The sequence below is a fragment of the Cydia strobilella genome, chromosome 20 (genome assembly GCF_947568885.1).
Source record: "Cydia strobilella chromosome 20, ilCydStro3.1, whole genome shotgun sequence".
NCBI classification, from domain to species: domain Eukaryota; kingdom Metazoa; phylum Arthropoda; class Insecta; order Lepidoptera; family Tortricidae; genus Cydia; species Cydia strobilella.
The window spans coordinates 11,092,225-11,112,782 of NC_086060.1; the positions used below are offsets into that span (position 1 = coordinate 11,092,225).

The following is a 20,558-nucleotide window of genomic DNA, read 5'->3' on the forward strand; positions in this document are numbered from 1 at the left end:
ATCCAGAGGCCGTGAGTTCAAGTCTCACCCAAGGCAGTAATTTTTCTACTTTTAAATTTATTCTAAGCTTAATAGCATCGATCGCAGACGTTTCTGCTTGTTAAAAATTAATATCTAATATTATTTAGATTTCGTGCAGTAATAATTGAAACCTAAGAAATAAAATTAACTTGTGTTGCACAGTGTTGCTAGTGTTGCTTCACAAAAAATAACTTCAGTGTGGATGCAACATAAATCCAATTTAACTAGCAAAGTTGTCCAACGCAATTCAACGTAGCGCGGCTAGTGTGATGGGCACCTTTGCGCCGAGGACAACTCGGTGGGGACTTTTTGACTAGGCTTAAGTTTAATCTTATGTTATTATTGAATTCTTTTTAATTTTATACTGACATTTATTTAACTAGACGAATTGAAGAGTCTAAAGGGAAAAAAGAAGACAATCAAATACGTTGAGATTCAAAGCGTCTAAGGGCCCCACTGACTATCAGTCCGCCGGACGATATCGGCCTGTCAGTTAGAACAAAAATTTGACAGTTCCGAACAACTAACAGGCCGATATCGTCCGGCGGACTGATAGTCAGTGGGCCCCTTATGTACCATAACTTTCGAATTTGCAGGTGTAACTAATTACAACTTTAAGTGAATTTAAAGAGCAAATTATATTTCTACAAATATCAAGGTTTTCTTGTGGACACTTAATTAAAAGACATTAAGACATACACTTCAGTGATCTCTTGCACCTCATTATATTATTTATATTATATTATTAATTATATTATTTTGAAACACATGCATTAATACATTTAAACAGAGGTCGTCGAGGATAGGTGATAAACTTACATGTCTCATAGAATTACCAGTCCATAAGACCTCTTTGACTTTGCCCTGTGTCTTTATCTTAACTGCCTGTAAATATGTTCGGTCTAACCTACACAATTATAAAACTTACAGCGACAAAAATAAAGGCTAGGCAGACAACACCTTTTAGTACCACCTCGCCGAAGACTGGCAAAGGCCCGCGCGATGCTCGATGTTGTCGGACCTAACCTATACAACCGTGTCCCTATGGACATAAAAAATTCGCCTAGCGATGCCATATTTTCCAAAAAGCTAAAAAACATGCTCATCGAATTAGCATGCTATAGTACTAACGAGTTTCTACAAAGAGATCGTTGCACCCGCTTATAAATTTTGTATTATATTTTACGCCTACTGTTACCATGTGTAATTTGTGTATAAAGCCCTACTTACTGTTACTGTTAGTTCTGCAATTGTGAACATGTAAATAAATAATATGCAACACTTAGTTATAAATTATATCAACTTAGTTATAAGATATTGACGTGTAAACTGTATTAAATGTATGTTTATAAATAAAAAATCTGAATCTGAATCTGAATCTGAGTGGTTACCAAACACCATAAAACAAAATGTGGGAATCCGGAAGGAAGATTAAGTGAAATGGGGGTCTTGAATTGAGTCTGCCATTTCACTGAACCGTGGAAGCAGTGTAGTGTTGACAAGACAAGAATAAGATATAATCGGCGAATTATATTATCCACGGTTTGCGAGTAAATGGGGCGGCTGGAAGCTGACGGTGGTCCAATGTGCAGACGAATATTTTGAAGTGGATATTAGGGTTCCGTACCCAAAGGGTAAAAACGGGATCCGCTGTCCGTCTGTCCGTCTGTCTGTCACCAGGCTGTATCTCAGGAACCTTGATAGCAGCTAGACAGCTAAAATTTTCACAGATGATGTATTTCTGTTGCCGCTATAACAACTACTAAAAAGTACGGAACCCTCGGTGCGCGAGTCCGACTCGCACTTGGCCGGTTTTTTTATAATCTGCATTCTTGAATAAAGGATGACTAACGCTAGTCCGGGCCGGGGCTGGGCCGGAGCTTCCAGTGCTTCGTTTTCTATGGAAAGCACCACGTGATCACCGATCAACCGTCATAGAAAATTACATGTCGGAAGCCTCGGTCCGGGCCCGGCCCGGTCTAGCGTGAGTCATCCGAAAATAGTAACTACGTCATATCCGGACACCTGAGCAAAGTTGATTTATAATGCTTGATAAATGTTGCCAATAAACGCTTGTAGCTTACAAAAAAAAATCACAAGCTTAGTGATTTTGAGTCCTTATAAAGCTATAGCTTTATATTGTGCGACATTACTGACGACTGCATTGATGTCGCAAATGCCAAGTGTCAGAACTCATGTCGCAGCCCAGTTTTTTGACATTAGTAGCAGCAATGTAGTCGGCAGTAATGTCGCGCAGTAATGCTGGTGTAGTCTGAATCAGAACGGCACCTTAACTGCTACAGTTTGTACACTTATGACTTGTCCCATGCCCTGGACGTAATTATCTGTCCAACACGTGAGCTCGGGCGAAATGACGTATTTACGGTGGCGGTTAATTGAATTCAGAGCGGAGAGAGTTATTCTAAATAGCAATAAAAAATCCGAGACATTTGAAACTGTAATGCAGTCGGCAATAATGTCACACTGCAATTCTGCCGACTGCATTGCTGCCGCAAATGTCAAATTCAAAATGATATTTCTTGCAGCAATCCAGCCGCTGCGTTACTGCAACTATGTTGCAGTGCGACATTACTGCCGACCGCATTAGGTACAGTCTCAAATGTCAAAACTCACAGCCTAGTTTTTTTGACATTTGTAGCAGCAATGTAGTCGGCAGTAATGTCGCGCAGTAATGCTGGTGTAGTCTGAATCAGAACGGCACCTTAACTGCTACAGTTTGTACACTTATGACTTGTCCCATGCCCTGGACGTCATTATCTGTCCAACACAACCCGAGATCACTGCGACATTATATTCTTCCGAGGGATTTCATTGATGGCCACTGCTCCCAGCGCTGATAATGCTCTTTGTGAGCTCGGGAAAAATGACGTATTTACGGTGGCGGTTAATTGAATCCAAAACGGAGCGAGTCATTCTAGTGGTTGTAAAGTGACTATGGAATATTTTTAGTTTTACGACAGTTGTCTGTATGTGCTATATGAGTTAAATATATGTTTATATTAATAGGGAATATTACGCGAAACTCTAGGGGGCGCCAGGGCGCCACTGCCACAATCTGAGGGTCTATCGTGAAACAAGAAAATTTATTTATCTAGCATCTCTGTCACTTGCATATTCGAGTGATAAAGAGGCAGATAGCGAATTTCCGGATTCGCGTTTCCTGGTGGGTCCTCTGTAAGCAAACCGCCTTGATGTATCAATGTCATATTTTATTATCTCTGAAAACTTGTCAAAAACCTGTTAAAGGTACAGTATGTATAAGTTACTCTATGGTTTACTAAAAAGGCTAGTCCTGCACTCTGGTGGCAGGAAATTGCAGTAATATCCGTATTAACAGAACGGATTAAACGATTTAAAAGGAAAAGGAGATTTAAATTTGCGTAGTGTAATGTGGTAATTTCTGCATTGACTAAATTTAGTTGCAGTGGTCTTTATTAGTTTTAATAGTATTATTTATATTATTAGTTTTAATTTATTTAGTGTATACTTAATTATAACAATAGTTTATAAGTTTCGTTATTGTATTTAACTGAGTATTGAAGATATAATTATCTGTAAGTAGATAAAATAGATAACTGCACCAGAAAATGTGTTGTATTTATTACTCTTATCAAAATATTTTTCAAACAAAATAATATTAATTAAGCTCAAATATTTCAGCATCTTATTGAAAAAGTTCGCAAACTTTTTATTTAATTCCTGCTATCTATAATTAAAATCATTACTAAATAGGTAATATCGCCTGCAACAAATGTCTACTTTAAAACCTTAAATCTTTCATAATATACTCAAGGGTCCTTTAAAACAATGGTCTCTCAAAGAGATATGAACCGTCTGTTGTATTTCCCACTTTATGCCATTCAAGATACGGTAAATTTTGTACTTTTACTTTGAATTTTACTCGTTTTCCCCCAATTGTCGGGACAGTAATGAGTGAAACGATTTCCCTGTTATTAGAGAAATAATTCTTCGGGTCATTTCATTTCAATGATTTTTTTATGGGTAAGGAGATTAATCCGCATTGGGCTAACGTGGGGATGCCCAATCGCTCTCGCGGCAGTGGGACTAGTGGGAGGTATAAGGCTGAATTATTATCATTAATTTATTCAAGAAGATTAAATTGTTAAAATTTAAGTAGGATTTATGGAGGCAATGACGTAGTCGAGGCTTTACTATTTGATAATTTTAATTCTTATATTACAGCCTTATACGTTTAAATTTTTAGCAATAGGTAAGCGATTAAGTATAAGTTTAACATGTAGGTATGTCTGCGTCTGTAGGTATGACTCCATTGCGCATCCTGTAACCGCATCTTCAAGACAAAGTCTTGTTTTGCGAGCCACATTAGGGCATTTCATGATCCGGACAAGAATTGTTAATGGGGTCGCCATTGCCGGATGCGGTAAGGAAGATGTCTGCGTGATATATGTACTTCCTAAAGAATAAACTATATATGAGTGCGGTTTTCAGTAAAGGTGACGTTAGAATGTCAACTGTAGCTGCATTATTGTTGCGACAATACTACAGCGTTGACTCGGGCACTGATACTTTTGATCTCTTTGACAAAATACATGACGTACTGAAAGTTCAAATCGCAGCAGTAATGCGGCTATTTTCATTCGCTTTATCAAGAAAATTGACAGTGACAGCGCCCGAATCGACGCCGCAGCAGTAAAGTCGCTACAGATGCTACAGTAATGCATCAGCGGGTGTTATCCGAACGTCTCTTGGATTCAAGGGCCTGACACTCTTTGATAGAGAAAGATAGTCTTATTGCGATTCCTATAAGTGGAAAGAGAAATTAGTGCCATGTTTTGTCCTTATCACCGACCGGGTGGCATCATAGGTAGGAGGCGATGGCGAAATACCGAAATTTATGAAAGAAAGAGAGAAAATCCCATGCTGCCCATATTGTATATGAATATTCTTTCTCTTACCCCCGGTCGTTCGGTGGCGCGTCTATAACTACTTGTATATACTATGTCCATGCCTGGATTTCTGTTATAATTCATGGCTAAATCATAAATTTTGACACATACCCGACTGTCTATAATATTTAAGTAGTAGCAATTATTCTTATTCCTTTAACTACTTACATTTTGAGCGCGAATCTAAAATCGGTACACCAATTTACTAGTAGGGGAGACCGCGCGAGGTGAGCTGTGACAAATAGTTGTAACATTGTCGATTTTTTGGAATCGATTAACTAATAACGAACTCGCAATATCGCGCGTTTGTTAGTGCAAGTTACTAGCTAACAAACGCGCACTGTTGCGAGCTCGCTAACAGTTAAAATTCAAAAAATCGACAACGTCACAACTCTAAAGCAACTGAGGCAGTGTCAGTCTGTGGCGTCGCTGAAGGCAAAATTAAAGAGGTTATAGCTATCAAATTAATGCCAATTGGAAGAAACGTAGGTAGGATTGTGCGGTTATATACATTATACATATTTGTATGTACTTATTTATATTTATATGTAGTTATGTATTTTTAAGTATGAATATTTTTTTGTTTTTATGATTTTTAGTTATTTTGTATATTACCTATATATGCCTTTGCACCTAATGTATCGTATTGTATTTAGTTATGTTTCTAGGGTTAGCTATTTCTTTAAATTTTTGCCTTCATGTCCATATTATCTTAGTTTGACTACCATTTCGTATGTATCTCTCTCAGGTACTTAAAGGTTAGTTGGAAGAGATCCCTTAAGGGGATAAGATCACCTTTGTACACATTTACTGTATTCTCTCAGTGTTATATACTTCAATAAAGTGTTTACTACTACTACTACTACTAGTAGCTACTCTCCTCTGTCACAACTCACCTCGGTCTCCCCTACCTACTTAATGTCATTTTAAATCTTAAGCACCTAATTCCGAGTATGCAGAGACACATTAATTTAGTGCAATGTGTGTCACAGAAACTAGGACCTGGAACGTAGATTAGTAATCCTAAATGTCATCCGTTTGTAACATTTAACTGTGCTACTAAGAATTTTCATATTATTGTCACGCGATCAATATAAAAAAACATAGATAATTGACCGAATAAAAGCGAAGGTCTCCGTTTTAGCTTGGTCAAAAACTTTGTCATACGTCCGGATGTTCTCGTCTACAGATGTTTTTAAGGGTTCCGTAGCCAAAGGGTAAAAACGGGACCAGTCACCCGTTGACCACGAACGCTGTACAGGGTTCAAATCGTCGGGATGTATTATAAATTCAATATACGCGATGTAATCCGTTTTCATAGTTTTATTTCATGAGTAACTATCGCGGTAACCGAGGACAATATCACAATTTTGAACATTCGTAAAACTCGATATGACCTCATTTCTAGTATCAGTCGTCATGAGGTTTTATACACTAGTATAACCTCAATCTTAAGATCAGTATTTAATTTAAATCCAGTAACTGTAATGCCATACGATAAATAAATAAATACACTAGTATTAGGAAAAACTATCGATTATTTCATTTATCGATATAGGAACTCCCTACCTGTCATTAAATTTTGCCCACTAGCATCCAATTATCTGTACTGTAAGTGATGCTCTTATTATAGACATAGGTTGTAGTTTGACTAGTAACTCAGTTGATCAAATTATTAGGTATATTTTCGAGATCTCATAGTAGTCTCGTCATAAGAGATTTATTGTGAGCTATTCAGGAACTCCGCTAGTAATGGACGGCGCATTTAGTTGCACATGTCTAGATTAGCGACGTCACTGCTGCGTTTACTGCAACGGTGACAACATGACAGTGCCCTTTAATATATTAGGGAGGTCGTAGATTCAGTAGCGATGCAGTCGCAAAAAAGTTGCGATAGAGTCGCGATGCTTTTTTTTTTTTGGATAAAGAAAATCATTTAATCTGTTTGGTCAGAAAAAAATTACTCGGGAAGGACCGAAGCTCTACAATAATTTACCAATAGAAATACGTTACTCAGCATCATTGAATAACTTTAAAAAAAGCTTGTGTCATATTTGCAAGTTTTGCAACACTACTCGTATTAATATGGAATGTTACTTTTCCTTAGTATAATAACACGCCAGCTTCCACCATCTTCCTTAGTAAAATTGTTACCCTAAACCATTACAACTTTAACAGTTATTTTCACTTATAAGTATCGACCGGGATATTGGCCATAATTACCTTTTGTATTATTTTCGAGCTCCCGATATTTCGATGCAGTTACATGCATCTCGTTGAAGATAGCAGGTCGGTGGACAGTTATTTATTTATTTAATCTTTATTGCACAAAAGAAATACTTATCGTACAAAAGGTGGACTTAATGGTGGTGGTGATGTTGGTGGAGTTATGTCAGAGAACAAGTAATAGTATTATCATACAGAACGGCGACGCTACGCCCCGCCCCGACTCGAGTTACCTCGCCCCGCGAGACTAAATTGACGGCCGTTTGCCGGCCGCTCAGTACTATTTTTACACGACTGCCCAAAAAAAGGAGTGTATTGTTTTTAAGCAACTTACTCACACTATGACGCGTGTACAGACGTGCCGTTCGCACATAGAAAAGCAAGTGATTTTTGATGTATAGCGTGTCCGCCCTGTGGTTATGTGTACAACACACTTATATGTTATGTTAACAACTAGAGCATTGTCTAAAACAACTTAGATTATACTTAAGTTAGACCAAGATAAATCTGCAACTATTTTGATAGCACACGCCACGCAGTGCAAGTGTTATTATACGTCATAATCTCATAGAAGTTTGACGTTCAAAATAACACTTGCACTACGTGTGCTATCAAAACCGTTGCAGACTTATCTGGGCCTAACTCTAGGTACTTTAAGCAGTATTCGCAAAGACACAGGAATACCCAGCTACCCTAGACTGAATTTATCACCTGTCAAAAGATATCGCCCGCTGCATTTGCGATACGGAAATTTACAAATACTTTGTATAAATTCTTGGGCCAGGTGTACATAACAGGCGAAGGAGTTGGAAACAATGGTTTGGAAAATGTTCAGTTTGATTATTTATCATTACACCTTATAGAACAAAGTCGCACGCCCCGTCTGTCTCTATGTATGTATATGTTCGCGATAAACTCAAAAACTACTGAACGGATTTTCATGCAGTTTTCACTTATCAATAGAATGATTCTTGGGGAAAGACAGGAAGGTTTAGGTGTGTAAAATCTTTTGTGTAACCCGTGTGAAGCCGGGGCGACTCGCTAGTACAACTTATATATAATAAGACGAGGTCACCATAGCGTATAAACCACAAGGTATTAATTTGTTGTTAAACACTTATCAATGTGTAAACAGGTCCCAATGTGAAGGCAGCTCACACTTATCGTACACTTCTTACAATACACAATACAATTCAAAACTTCTTTATTGCGCAACCTCAAAATAAATTTACAAGGAAACACACATAATAAATAAAGATTACTTACTTACTTCTAACGACTTTACGTCATATTTCCTTTTGTGATTCGATTGTTTTTGTCAAAAGACTTAAACTCAATTTCGAAGCGGATTTTGTAAATGCAAATGTAGATAGACTGTAGACTACTTCAAAGCACTGGTCTAGTTATTTATGTAGCTCTGACGTAACAAAGGGTTGTCCGAACGGCAGTTCGGTGCCACCGGCGCGGGTAGAAAAGATAAAGTTGGCACATAAATCCGACCCTGTCAGACGCGCGATAAGCTTGTTTGCTCAACCCTACCTGCGGGCGCGCGTCACACCGACGACTTTGACAGAAAGCCGATTGGGCAAGGATCAGGTCATAGCCAGATTGAAAAACAAGATATGTTTTTTTGTTTCAGTCTACAGGCGCTCGTGACTCCAAAACGAGGCTTGACACGAACCCGAAAATGCAAAATGTTTTAATACTTTAATGTGCCTGAGATTTTTTGCGCGCACTGGTGCCATTACATGTTTGTAATTAAAGTTCATCATTATTATAATCATTATTTATGAGCATGGGTCTTGTTATCGGAGTAGATGCCAGTTTTCGCGGTCCAGACACAACAATTGTTTTTTTTTGACGTGATAACGTCTTATAAATCGATGAACACCGGTAGCATGCACGAAAAAGTGTCACGTTGTGGACAGATCTCCCTGGTAACGTTACGGCCAAAAGCAAGTAAATGTTAATTTATCGAAAAGTTTGTATTTTCTCCTTCTTTGTATTATACAAAATAATGATAATTCATTGATAATAATTCAATTCATAAATAAAAGTATGCAATTTTTCATCAATGTTTTCTTATGACGTTATCACGCAAAATTATCGTCCGTAAACCGACTTTACATACAACTATTTTTTTATATATTTTTTTGTTTAGTTAAGGTTAAGTTCAGTAACATACAACATATTCGCTACCACAGATTTAATATATGGTAAAATTATTAAAGTAATTAATTATTAAAATTATTATAGTAATTTAGGTAAAATATATACTTTTATCTAAAAGAATAGTAGACGTCACCGGTGATCGTCGAGCTGGCAGCTTCCTCGCACAAAGAGTAAGCATTGCGATACAGCGAGGAAATGCTGCCAGCATCTACTGCACCATGCCGCAGGGGAATAGTTTTTAGTTTTTTATTTTAAGCTTAGTTTAATTTATTTTTAGTTTTAGTTTTTAAGTTTTATATGTTAGCTATTTATTTGTTTTAAATATATGGTATATTTATTTCTGTGTTCGCTACGGTGGTCTCATAGGAATAAATTTGTGACGCGACAAGCGGTATGGTAACAGAATTAAGGGTATTTAGGGATCGCTCAAACAGCTTACTACCTATAGGATTATCATAATACCCATAAATTTGCCATGGGGTATGTGTCTGTGTGGGTTAAAATAAACGCCTGTAATCCTGTAAAGGGAAAATAATACATGACAGTTCAAATACAATCTATTTAAGGGACTTAGTTACCTACATAAAATATGATGTTAATCGAAATACTATCATACCTTTTAGTTAAGTCCGTTTATTTTAAGTATGTTTTAGTGAGAGAGTTTAAGGAAGTAAGTGTCACCTCAATCATATATGTACCTAACAATGTAACCTATTATCCTGTCGCATACTTCTGTTGTTTCTCCAATAAATAAAATAAAATAAAAAATGAAATACAAATAATATATGACATTGACATACATTTATTTTGTGCGGATATGCTTCTCCGCGCCGCGTAGAAGTGAGATATTTAAAACTTTATTTAAGGTGGTGTTAAGACCTATCTTAACAAGTAACAGATAAGTAGGTATTAGCATACCTAAATACCTACTTACCTAATCTAGATAGATTAAGTCTCTCAATCGTCTGTAGGTGGCACCACAGTCCTATGATATGTAAAGGTGACATCTACCGAAACTCTTGTGTACTAGCATAAGTGCTCTCTAAGCTTAGTTGGCTATGTCAATGTATGTAATAGTTCATAACCAATCTGTAGTGTCATAGTGTGGCGCTGTACTTACCTATATAAGCTTCTACATGTATGTAGATCAAACAACTTTTTCCAACGAGCCTTCTGTTAACATTAAACCTAGATATTAGCATCCCTGCTTTCATTTGGTCGCCATTACCTCCAGCGCAGACAGGTGGTAAAAGTTATAAGATCGTGATTTTTTATAAAAGATAATAATAAAATGCTTTATTGCTCACTACAAAAAGAAATGGTACATACATAAATATTTTTCAGCATTTTTCTAATAAAAGAATTTGGGTATATAGCAGTTACTGTAGGTTAGTTAAAACACTAGTTTACGTGGTGATTAATATATTGCAAGTGACAACAGAGAGCCATACAAAAATATAATGAACCGTTACCTATTACCATATACATAGTATAATTATACAAGTAGTTATAGACGCGCCACCGAGCGACCGGGGGTAAGAGAAAGAATATTAAGTATAAGAATATACGACTTTTTCTCTTTCACTCTTATAAATTTCGGTATTTTGCCATCGCCTCCTACCTATGATGCCACCCGGTCGGTGATAAGGACAAAGCATGGCACTATTTTCTCTCTCCTCTTATAGGAATCGCAATAAGACTATCTTTCTCTATGAAAAAGTGTCAGGCCCTTGCCTACTACACAAATTTAAATAAGTTTATTTATAACAAAAAACATTGTTTAGTCTCGAAGCACGATATAAAAACTATGCACAAAATAATGCATGTTTCTAAACCTCGAAAACTAAAAGAATCGTTTTTTGGGTTAACTTAAACACATAATATACATAATATTCAGCTAAGGGTACAAAAATAGAGTAAACATGCCACACATGACATGAGATGAAATGACATGATTATAACAAAAAACCTTCAAGACTAGCCTTCTCACCACTCTCAAATCTCGCCGACATTAAGGAAAAATTGCTGACTGTCTCAGGAGATCTAACTCAAGTGTAAAAGATTGCCGTGGAAGCCTAGAATAAGGCCTTTGTTGAATTTAGAACACGAGGTGCAAAATGGAGCGGGCGCCAGTCGCGAGTTTTAAGTTTAGCTCCACGTTACATAAAAGAATAAGCGCTTTCAGAAAGCTGGTGGTCTAGTAATAAGGCGTGCCGCTACTAAACCAGAAGGTGTATTTAAGTACCAATAATTCAAACTATCAAAACCAGCAGTATGAGATATAATTATATTTTCGGAAGAAGAAAATGTCCTGAGAAAACCGGACTGGACCAAATAAGGATTTAGTTTCTGTTTTGCGTTGGAAGGTGGCAGTCGCTTTGTTTATTCTTTTTTTATGGAATAGCCGCCTGTTGGCAATCGGACACTATCGCAACATCATCAAAAGAACTACTAAGACGTTGCCGACCCTTGAGAACCCTGAATATGCGTTTCTTGAAAAACCTCTTGTCATAACGCAAAGGAAATACTCAGGAGGTAACTTATTCCACATTTTGCGTTCTGGGTTAGTTTTGGGATTACCTAAAACAAACTACGGACTCCTCGAGGTTGCAAGCGGAAAAATATTGCATCCAAAAACTATCTGCGTCACTGGAGTGTTCCCGCCAATTTCAAGGACTGCATCATTGGCAGTCCTCACTGCCAAACCACCAAAAACAAACACAACAGCCAACAAAAACATAACACCATTGGTGTAATCAAAAATATATATATTTTTATTTGCCTGTGGCTGGATATTTCAGAGTCGCTTCGTCACGGACCGCAGTTTGGGACAGAATGGCCCCTCGCGTCATGGTTTTATCTTCACGTCTGCGGTGCTACCACGATTGCGACGCAAAAATATTGTACCTATGCAATAAATTATAGTTCTGTCTAAAGTGAGCTGGTTTCGTTTGGTTTGGCTCCAGAAAATGAAAAAGTCACAGTACGTCTTGCGTTGCAACAATCTATCAAGAGGCAAATTAAACTATTGTATTCAAAAACGGACATGGCGCGTAGCGTGACAACATACAACATGCAGTAAATTTTAATTATTATGAAAATTTGCATGAGCTTGTGGCATTTAGTTTTAAAATTGTTGGAATTTTAAATTTCTCTTAATTAAATAAATTTGAAATAGACATTCCCGGCTGCGGAGATTGCCAGAGGAATTGTTAGGAAATAAAAACTTTAGCAGTGCGTCTCTTTTAGGGCCACTTCCACCATCCCACTAAAGGCTCCTCTACAGGATGGCCCATCATACTGGCCCACTAAGATGGGCCAGCGTGTAGAGAGGGTAGTGGTGTCGGATGGCTTATGGCGCGGCGGGATGGCGATTGGATGCCACGGTGTCGATTTTTCGTACGCACATCAAAGGTAGTGGGCCAGCGATGGTGCGTACGCATCTACGTGGCCCATTCCGTGGTGGCTGTGCTGAACCATCGCATGGCCATCTCGCTGGTCCAGCGCTAGGCCATCGTGTAGAGGAGCCATAACCCGGGGCTAACCGGTTAAACCTGGAGTTACCATGGTTATCAGTACAATTGGACACTGGGTTAAGGGTTTAACCGGTTAACCCCGGGTTAGTGGGATGGTGCAAGTGGCGCTTAGGGTATAAAATTTGCTTTTGTAGGAATATATTATGTATAAGAAATAAATATTATAAGTCATTCTTAAACATATTGACTAGAGAGAAATTACTAGACAGAAAGGTTAAGATACAATGTTATATGCAATAAAGATTATGAGTATGAGTATGAAATGAGTTTTGAATGATTCACGGTTAGTTTCACTAGACTTATATGGACGGGGATATAGACCAAATATCAGGAAATATCGGGAAAGGTAATCACGGTCTATATCCCGGTCAATATGTCTAGAGAGAAATGACTTTTTATAGTAACACGTTGTTCTAGAAATCCTCGCTTGTCCCGGGCGACGTGGGGATTCATACTTTTATGTTTTCTTACGGCAAGACGCGGATTGGTGGCAAAGTTTTATATTTTCTTTCCTCGGGTTTAGTGGTTATATCTGAAATTAGTTGAGGTTGCTTGCTGTTCCTAAACAATAAGGGTTTGAATTTTCAACCCGAATGGTTTTTAAATCAATTTTAGTTACTTCTCCATTTGTAAAATCTTTGGTAATACCACTAGGGAACAAATAAAATTATCCTGTTAAATATATACTACTGGTATACTAGCGGCGGTATTAGTGGTTTAGTGGTGGTTGGCTTAACTAGTAGTTATGGCGTGTGCCGCGAATGCATGACGCTGGTTCGATCCCAGCCTTAAGCACTGGAGGCATGGTCACGTTTTCTTTCGTATATATTCAATTTATACTTTCGCAACCTTTAGCAAGAGGATAAGGATCCTTGATAATTGAATTTGGTTAGAGTTGGACGCTTTTCGAGAGATCTCCGTTGCTTAAACCACTTACGGGACAGCAGATGACGTACACGCGGATTCATTCTACATGTCAAAATATTTTATGCGTTATTTATTACACGAAATGAAAGCCAGAAATTTTTTTACAATAAAAAAGGCATATAATTTAGTTGTTTATTTTATTTAATCGGAATTTAAGTACATTAAAAATGAGAAACCGTGTATCCAGAGGGCCTACCGTGAACCACATTCGACGTGTTGCCTCTCTGTCGCACTTGTAAATTCGTACGTAAGTGTGACAGGTAGGCAACACGTCGAACGTGGTTCGGTGTAGGCCCTCAGATGTAGGTTGCGTTTTTTATCCTACTGCAGGCATAATATACATTTCTTCCAACTGTTGATCATCCCAAATGGCATATGCATAATCTGAAAATGAAGAAAACAAAAAAGTAACGATCAAATACAGGTAGGCCAATCAAAATAGATTTTTTTTTGAAAAATGTATTCTCAGCAATCTGGAAATCGTTTTAACTCATACTGTTCGGGCATTGTAATCTTTTTAATATGAGGGTATGCCGTTTCGGAGCAAATTCGGAGGTAGATTCAACAGCTAGGATTGTCAAGCACTGCGGCTCGGGCGCAGCCTGCAACGCATGTTCCTCTGTGCGTTATTAATGTTATTATTTCTAAAATTCGGTATTTCGGTACTATTTGCGAATAATCAGTTGACAAGGCGTGTGTGACGACCTCTCATTCCTCTCAAGGCCCTGGAAGTGCTAGCTAGCTGAAGAAGGACCAGTATCCCCGGAAATCATCGGCGTGTGCTCAAAGTTAGTGGCTATCCCATATTGGTTGATTGCAATGCCTGTCCAACGTTTTTAATATGCTAGGGAACCTAGGACCAGCTGAGTTATCAAAGCGTTAATACTTTAACACAATACATTTGGTCCTAAATGTGTTATTTGAGTTTGCGCAATACCAGGAGGTGTGCTTTGGTGTGCTTTGGCGATCCAAGGAAAACAAGGCAAGGGAAAGGAGGCAAGGATCCTAGGAGGGAGTTTGAACAGCGCGCCAAGCGGGACTGATTCAGATTCAGATTCAGATTATTTATTTATAAACATACATTAAATACAGTTTACACGTCAATAACTTATAACTAAGTTGATATAATTTATAACTTAAGTGTTGCATATTATTTATTTACATGTTCACAAATGCAGAACCAACAGTAACAGTAAGTAGGGCTTTATACACAAATTACACATGGTAACAGTAGGCGTAAATTATAGCTGATTAGCTAGACGTTTTGGAAACTCAAAATCCCATACAAATTGCGTACGTCACGTCACGCTCTCGAATGAAATTTAGACTACAGTATGTCAGTATATAGCGTCGTGTAAACAGTAATAGACGGCGAGCCAGGAACAGATTTCCATGACCAACCGCCTCCCGGGCGAAAACTCGTATAGTGGTTAACGGCTATGTATGATGAACCCTCGTGAACGTCAGCTGCCGCTCCGTTGGTGGGTTGAGGAATGGCAGCAAAGAAAGTCTATAATTTTTTTTTGTCATCGCCTCCCACTTGATACTTTGTGAGATGATAGTTTAGATGCTATTGTGAATAAACAAAATCGTCAGCCGATTGTATCGCTGTAGAAAGACCATCAGCTGGTCACATGAACATGTAAAAAAGAAAATCGGCGTCATCGCCTCTCGTCTAATACTTTGTCAGATGATAGTTTAGATGCTATTGTTAATAAAACAAATCGTCAGCCGATTGTATCGCGGTGGATAGACCGTGTTACGCGTTTCGGTGGCTGCCATTCCTCGACCCACCAACGAAGCGGCAGCTGACGTTCATGAGGGTTAATCATACATAGCCGTTAACCGCTATACGAGTTTTCGCCCGGGAGGCGATGACTGAAGAATTTGCGCCTGGCTCGCGGTTTATAACAAACTAATTGGTAAGACAAACTCACATGCGAAGGTTTGGAACGACGATACGTTGTAGCAAATTCCCATGTGCGCGATCGACCATACTGCAGAACAGATAAGTACATATACCCAGAGATTTGTAAATATTCAAGACGACCCTCTGTACAACACAGTGTTTTCTCACATGCCTTTTTACTATTTTTCCATTTCAGCATTATACTTACAAAATCTATCATCTATTTTTACAAGGTTTTTATTAACTTGCAATGTACCTATGTAAGCAAGTATGTATGTAATATGTAACTATGTTTGTAAGGGTCAAATTTTGCAACCTAAATTTGACCCACTTTCCAAATTTGCATACATAAGTAAGTCGGGTGACAATGCAATATTATAGTACCACCGAGCTAGTAATGAGACAGGAGGTGGTAATAGGAACTCTGTGATAAAACAACGCAACCTAATTATGTTTGGAGTTTTTAGAATTGTCTCGATAAGTATTGGTTGCCTGTGGAAAGAAAAGTACAGTCAGCGATAAAAGCTTGTACCAAATTTTTTTTTTTGAAAAAACTTGTTTTAACTTCTAAACTTAAAAACTGTGGGTGAGCTCAGTCACGGTAATTAGTTTGTGGTCGTATACTATAGGGTTGCCATATGTCTCCGTACGCCGGGACATGTTCCAGTTTGAAGCTTTGTGTCCCGGTGTCCTGGCCAATAATAAAATTGTCCACAAGTCATAAAACATTATCTTATTTTAGGGTATTTTAAGTTTATTTTAAGTTATGGCAACCCTATTGTGGACCTATAACGTCTAGCGTCACCAAGGCTCGGAACCGGTTTTTTTTTTCTTCATAAGTACAAAAAATACCGATATTCATCATGTCAGCCGATAGACGTCCACTGCTGGACATAGGCCTCCCCCAAGGCTCGCGACTCCGACCGATCCTGTGCCGCTCGCATCCACCGAATTCCCGCGACCTTCACCAGGTCGTCGCTCCACCTCGTTGGAGGCCTACCGGCAGTTCGTCTTCCGGTACCACTCCAGAACCTTACCTTACCGATATTATTACGTTCCATTTCGTTCTTTGGTTTATTATTTCATTTTTAATGGGACAATTTAATAATACGAAGTTGTTACTTAAATACATGATTCAGTCTTATGTAAAGACCGTCAAGAAATTATAAATATTGGGCTATTTCGGAGTTTTCAAAAAACCGGTTCCGAGCCTTGAGCGTCACACGGTCCGGTCCTAATACTAGTATAAATTATCTCCAATGAAATTTTAAATGGAACAGTTAAATACATTCGTTTGGACTAGTTTGATATTAAAACGAAAAAAGTTAATTCTATTTTCTATCACATTTTATTCAAATTTAAGCAATTATTTGAGCAATTATTTTATTTGATTTGAGGCAATTATTGTTCTTGTGCGGTGGGCCCATAGACATAGTATATACAAGTAGTTATACACGCGCCACCGAGCGACCGGGGGAAAGAGAAAGAATATTCATATCAAATTTGGGCAGCATAGGATATTTTCTCTTTCACTTATAAATTTCGGTATTTCGCCATCGCCTCCTACCTATGATGCCACCTGGTCTGTGATAAGGACAAAGCATGGCACTATTTTCTCTTTCCTCAATATAGGAATCGCAATAAGACTATCTTTCTCTATCAAAGAGTGTCACACCCTTGGGTGGGCCGCTAGAGGATAAATATATTGGGTACCAGGAGTACCAGTATTTTGCGCCATGAGTCGCCGTGTGCCGTTTAAGATGCCGTTTTGGCATCAAACCATAGAAGCGGAGCGTGAATCTCGCGACCTAAACGCGTAAGCGCCATGAATTTTACGGCGCTTACGACGTTCTGGTCGCGTGGTACAGGTTATGATTACGACAATTTAATTGTTTGGTAAGTCGTCTCTCAATCAATTAAAGGCTTAATATAGAAACAGTCTCTGGTATGGCGACAACATTTTCCGTGGCAACGGCCCGGCCACGACATCGCGCGGCGGCGGCAGCGGCGAGCGGCGGCCATAGGTTGGAGCGAGACACAGCGATCGGACCTTTCGTTCCCACCTATGGCCGCCACCGCGCGATGTCGTGGCCGGGCCGTATGGGAGCGGCAAACACGCCCACAAGCCTGGCAGGCTGTGCCCGTGGCGAAAGATGTGACGATTGGCTCGCTTACTAGCGAGTCGTCTCTATTAGTAATAGTAATAACTCAGTGGGTGAAAATGACAGAACATACTTACAGTCATAATTTTCCATGCAGTTTATGTATTCCATTTGGCAGTAACTGGAGAAATTTTCGTATGTGTTGTAAATGGTCTTACCACATAGTCTACCAGTGCTGTAATTATAATATCAGCCATTTTACTTCAGATTTCAGATGTTATATAATATAAATTATAAATTTTTTATTTGTATTAAATATTGAATACAAAATTAAATAACTAACCTATAAAACTTAAAAAATAAATAAAACTAATCTTAAAATAAATAACTAAAAACTATTTCCCTGCGGCATGGTGCCGTAGATGCTGGCAGCATTTCCTCGCTGTATCGCAATGCTTACTCTTTGTGCGAGGAAGCTGCCAGCTCTACGATCACCGTCTATTATTATTTTCGATAATTCCTTAAATAATTTGTATTTGTCTTTAGGATTATTAGAATTGTCTCGATGAGTATTGGCAGGTTGAACAAAGAAGAAAGTCAGCGATAAAAGTGTAATATCAGTGGTAATAGTATCCGAAACAAATGTATCAGTATAGAACGTTTCCGAACGCATCTTTTAAAAATTGATATGTAATGTAAAATGGGTGACCCCGCCCTCTTTGCCTAGAAGCTGCCGCAACGCTAAGAACCATATATGTAAGAAAACTTAATTATTTAATAAAAACAAGTGTTAATACAAACCGGTGTTTACTTAAAGCTTACACTACTACATGGCGCAGTCGAAGAAGAGCTAAGCTCCTACTAAAAAAGAAGAAATAAAATAATATCAAGACAAAGAAGATATCAAGAATTCAAGATGTCGGGTATAGAATACCGCATGCCGGCACCGTTAAATCTCGAGGTAATTGAAGAGTTATATCCGCAATGGCTTAGATTTAAACAAGCATTCAGAATATTCGTGTCAGCGGCGGGTTTGGAGAAGATCACGGAAATCAGAAAAGCATCAGTTCTACTTAACTGTATCGGTCAACCGGCGCAAGAATTATATTTTAACACGTTAAAAAAAGAAAATACAGAAAATTCCGATAAATTAGAAGATGTAATAACACTGTTCGAAGAATATTTTAAGCCAAAAACCAACGAGGTGATTAACACGTGGCAGTTCAACAAAAGAATACAAGAAGAAGGAGAAAGCTTTGATACGTACTATACAGAGCTTCGTAAAATAGCAAAAAATTGTAATTTTGACTCACAACTGGACCGGATGCTACGGGACCGAATCGTAGTTGGCATCAGAGAGCAGCGGGTGCAACAAAAACTGTTAGAAATAAAAGATCTAACTCTTGAAAAAGCAGTGGACGCCTGCAGATCAGCGGAGCTTTCCCGGGAACACGTGCGGGTCCTGGCAAAGCAGACCATGGCGGAGGTGGATGCAGTTCAGAGGCGTTCACCAGCGCAGCACTCCAAGTCATCTCAGCTAGCATCAAAGTCTTCAAGTAGTCAAGCTAAGTATAATCAACAACACCTAACCTCACTTAACAATAAGATATATAAATGTAAAAAATGTAACACAGAGCATGGCCCGCGGGCGTGTCCGGCCTATGGCCAGCGATGTGAAAATTGTAACAGGTACAATCATTTTAAAGTTGGGTGCAAAGTAATCAACCAAATTGAATGTTTTGAGCAGGAAAATAATTATGAAATGATCTGACTAGTTAGGGTGTGTCACTCGAGTAGCGAATGCAACTGTAAGTGGACCGAGTCTTTAAAAGTCAACAACAAGTCTGTAATTAACTTCAAGTGTGACACAGGGGCCCAAGCAAATATTTTGTCATTAAAAGATCTTAAAAAAAGTTGTCAATGATGAAAATGATATAAAACTGTCTGAGACAAGAAGTATTTTAGTAGCTTTTGGAGGTTCACGCATTGTTCCTGAAGGAAAAATAACACTAACACTGACACTTAATGATGTTCAGTACAATACACAGTTTATAATAGTAAAACAAGATGTCAAAGCCATTTTAGGCCTGTGTTCCCTGTTTAAGCTAAACTTCATTCCTAATAAAAACATAAACACAATTGATGAGTCCCAATGGGATAAAAAATTAATTTATAAACAATATGGTGAACTGTTTCAGGGTGTTGGAGAGTTTAATGAACCACTGGTGCTGCACACTCAACCAGATGTAGAACCTGTGGTGAGGCCGCCACGTCGGGTGCCTAACGCAATCAAACCTCGGCTTGCGGAGAAACTAAGATCGTTGGAAGAACGACAGATCATCACCAAGGTCGAACATCCTAAGAATTTTGTGAGTAATCTTGTCATAATTGAAAAGAAAGACAAATCACTAAGAATATGTCTAGATCCTAAGGATCTTAATAGTGTGCTAGTCAGGGAATATTATTTAATACCTACTCTTGAGGAGATTGTCCCCAGATTGTCAAATAAAAAATATTTTTCAGTGCTCGATCTATCAGAAGGATTTTATAACATAAAATTAGACGAAAAATCCAGTGATCTCTGTACTTTTAATAGCCCGTTTGGCTGCTACAAATTTAATCGGTTGCCCTTTGGGTTGTCCGTAGCACCGGAAATTTTTCAGAAGTATAACGAAAGGGCATTTGGAGACATTCCTGGAGTAATAATTTATTGTGA

At 38.4% G+C, this 20,558-nt stretch overlaps 2 long non-coding RNA genes across 2 annotated transcripts in view; one reads left to right on the forward strand and one right to left on the reverse strand.

Annotated features, from left to right (window-relative positions):
* LOC134750699 (uncharacterized) overlaps window positions 1-20,558 on the forward strand; it is a 116,171-nt gene that overhangs the window by 85,094 nt on the left and 10,519 nt on the right. The window lies entirely within an intron of this gene.
* Window positions 14,147-18,039, reverse strand: LOC134750727 (uncharacterized). Its single transcript, XR_010128581.1, has 3 exons — window positions 17,980-18,039; window positions 15,769-15,828; window positions 14,147-14,215 (listed from the first exon to the last, which is right to left on the reverse strand). It is a non-coding gene; the product is annotated as an uncharacterized LOC134750727 (long non-coding RNA).